Source organism: Saccostrea cucullata, unplaced genomic scaffold (genome assembly GCF_032062105.1).
Source record: "Saccostrea cucullata isolate Sc308-1 unplaced genomic scaffold, CSIRO_AGI_Scuc_v1 ctg5784, whole genome shotgun sequence".
Taxonomy (NCBI): Eukaryota; Metazoa; Mollusca; class Bivalvia; order Ostreida; family Ostreidae; genus Saccostrea; species Saccostrea cuccullata.
Genome location: NW_026929169.1, coordinates 24234 through 27943, shown reverse-complemented (window position 1 = coordinate 27943; position 3710 = coordinate 24234). Strand labels below are relative to the sequence as shown.

The 3710-nt window shown below is 31.0% G+C and overlaps 1 long non-coding RNA gene across 1 annotated transcript; it reads left to right on the top strand.

Annotated features, from left to right (window-relative positions):
- The first annotated feature begins 213 nt into the window (after positions 1 to 213).
- LOC134279973 (uncharacterized) lies at positions 214 to 2246 on the top strand. Its single transcript, XR_009994801.1, has 3 exons — positions 214 to 335; positions 549 to 601; positions 2184 to 2246. It is a non-coding gene; the product is annotated as an uncharacterized LOC134279973 (long non-coding RNA).
- Positions 2247 to 3710: the final 1464 nt, after the last annotated feature.

The following is a 3710-nucleotide window of genomic DNA, read 5'->3' as shown; positions in this document are numbered from 1 at the left end:
ACAGACAAATATAATAGAGGGAAATGATATCAAGTGTTTGAAAACAATTTATTTTGTGGATTTTTCCAATCTTCCATTGCATGTTACATGGATATATACATATGTATTTGTGCATGAAATAGTTTTTAAAAGGAGTTCAAGGAAATTGAATGGACATTTCCTAAATTTCAACATTTTGAATTTTTTTCGTTGCAATTCAGGAACTCAAAACTTGAATTGTTTTTACAATATTATCAATAATTTAATTTAATAATGGATTACTGCATTATCATTGCTCTGTTATCAAATGGGATTGGGCTGTTTGCAAATACTCTAGGAGTTTGTTCAAAGAAAGGGTAAGGAACTCGGAATAGATATATGTACTTGTAGTAACATTGAATATGTATGTCCTGAAAAAATGCAATTTGAACAGCTCATATAATGCTAACGTTGACAAAAGAAATTATACAGTTAAATGGTCAGGAGGGTGATATTCAGGTTATTGCTATTTTGCTTATTCATTGCTATTTATTAATTTTAAACTCATTAATTGCTTTGCATGGATCTAGAGAACCGTTGATATGCTGCGAAAACTACCGCAAAGTTGGTGAAGCCTGCGAAGGTATTTATATTTATCTACAATATCTACTTGAAACTGAAATTAAAAATAACATTTTGGTCGAGGGTTACTTTTCAATTGGTTTATTCGTGTGCTTTCTAAACAAGCAAAATCTCACTAATAAAATATGATACTTTATAATACTAAATACAACACACATATAAGCAAATATACTGAAAGGAAAAAGAAACGCATATCAAACTTTTGAATTAAATTAAAACTATTATTTCGAATATGTTTTCCAGTATTGTTATCAAGCATTTTAAGTCAGCCTTAATCAACAAGTTAGCTGTGTCTTGTATGACTTTGACTGATTATTCATAATTTATTTAAATTAATATGTCGATACCCCTAAAAATCTCATTATCTCCCATGTACATCAGTAACAACCTTGGTTTTCCAGTGCATTGAGATCACCAGAGCATTTTTCTTTCTCATAGAATTATCATTCAACCCTTCCGACGGAAATCTTTATGCTTGAGAGTAGCTATAACATTTCAAAGCCAGCAAATCCCCCGCCCAATAAATTCCACGAATTTTCGATTTAGGATAGAATTTACAGAATCTAGCTGGTTTGATACTCTTGAATATTAATAATTGAGTCTCGAAAAATACTTGCTACATTTTGTCAGTGTGAACACGCTAAAATCATTACGCATATGACGTGTACGTGCGCGTGTGAGAATAAAATCGACGTAAAGTTGACAAGCTCGTGGACAAAATTAGAGCAGAGAGTTTATGTCAATTTAGGGTGGAAAATATGGGTATGATAGTCTGCTGTTTAAATTTCGGTTTCAGTGATACTGTATACAGGGTTATTTTCGCCCCGTGTTATTTTCGCCCTTTTACACTTGCTTACAATTTTGCCCCGTTTTAATTTCGCCCAGTAACAGTTCTGTTTAAGAAATTATACTATGTTCTTTGAATTCGCCCCGTTTTAAATTCGCCCACTTTTGACAAGGGCGAAAGGGGCGAAAATAACACAGGGGCGAAAATTTCCCTGTATACAGTAATGCCTTGATAATAACCGAGGCGGTATGATGACAAGTCCTATCTTGATGAGGCGTTGTTAGTGCCAACGTCACTGTCATGGTTTGTTGGAAACCTTTTAAGTTACTCTCTGAAAACAGAAAATTGTGGTGTAAAAGTTAAAAACAAACGACTCAGCTACATGTTGTTGCCTTTTTATTCACTTATGCAATTCAATTACTAGAGCCAATGTAACTTCCGTCAGCCACACCATGATTGCAAGAAATATATACTGACTGCAAATATGCAAAAACGATGTCTATAACTCTAATGCATCGTTTGGCGCTACAAAATGTGATCACAAAATTGCCTTCAAAGTACATGTGTTTTTGGCTTTTTATTACTTTCCCTAAGTGACGCCATAATTTCATGGTTGAGTAGTCTGACCAGCAATTTTAGTGCATACATCTGACCAATATTTTTAATTTTTGGCCACAGAGTCAGAAAATTTTCGCATAGAATGTTCTCATGCGTTTCTTTTTCTTTTCAGTATACATTTTCTTATTTACTTAAACATGTTCAAGTGTTTATTGATGTAATAGAATTTATTTTGAAGAATGTTGGCCAGGAACGTTTGGTGTTAATTGCACTCCATGCCCTCCAAATTTTTATGTAAAGCTTTGTGGAGAACAATGTCATGACTGTACACCATGTGACCCCAATTACTGGGTGTGTTCCAAATGAAGGTAAGAAAAAATTATTAAATATCAATATTTTTATAGGAATGCTACTTTTTTGTACATGTTTCATAAATAATGCTTCAAAAATTCTAAAATAGTACACACAATCACACAATTGGTATACATTATCTTACATGTCTATAAATTATATATCATATGTACACTGTGTACATACTGTACATGTATCTCTCTAAGCCAATGACATCAAAATGAAGCCAAATTATGAATCTGATTGATGAGTACACATTGATTATAGGTACATAATATGTGTCCTAAATGATTACACTGTATGTAAAAACTATCTGATTTTTTTTTATAAATCCGTGTGTGTAGATTACAAAAACATATAAAGTTAAAAAAAAAATCAGATTTTTAAAATCAGAATCCAATGTCTTTTTGTAATATAGGATTCTGAAAAATACCTTTTGATATCTATATGGAAACGCTTTTAAAACGCAAATCTAAAGGACATTTATGCAAACCAGTTTTTAGCTTAATTCTCTTGTATTTCCTGTATAAATATGGTTTTAATGATTTAAGGACCTTTTAATGATTTTATAATGCCAAATGCTACTCTAATGATCGTAGACACAATTGTTCTTATGATTTTCATTGAATTCTATTTTATATGATTATCCTTCATGCTTTCTGCCTGATTACAGATCATAATGAGAATACTACATATAATTCTGCTGAATTACTTACATATAATTCATTTTTTCAACAAAGGCAATGTTTGCTGTGTAACTAGTGTTAATTTCCATCACGCGTAAAAACTATTTTCAGAACATCTTTACTGAATGTTTTAGCAAAAGTATTTATTACTGTTGTCTTTTAATTTAAGGCATCACAAGACTTATGTGTGCCATGTGTACATATGCATTATAAAATACCATTTTCCCTGTAATTTATAACGCTAAGATTAAATGTAAATGCTGAACCTACCTTAGTTTACAATATAAAAAGCATAAAAACTGTAAAAATAACACTGCAGGCAAAAGTCATCGACTATCAAGTTAAAACATTTTCTTGCTTAGAATCATTTTCTTGCTTAGAATCTACATAAGTAGTTTTCTCTTTAGAAAATTTCATCAAATATTACATGTATGATAAATTGTCATAGCTGAGAATACACATGCAGCATCAAAAGTTTTGACGACTCAATATTACTTGCAAACTTAATTATTTTTGTGACATTAATTTCCTGCCAGTTTACAAATGCATACTTTGACTGAAAAAAAATGACCAATGTTTTTACAGAAATTGACGGATGAGGAGAGTGAATAACTAAATTGTGTATAATTAAAGTAATTAAAGTATATCAGAAAAGATAATATATACATGTATGATAATTAATAGAAATACTCTTCAACAGTTTTGCTACTTTTTATTTTCTTGCTAAC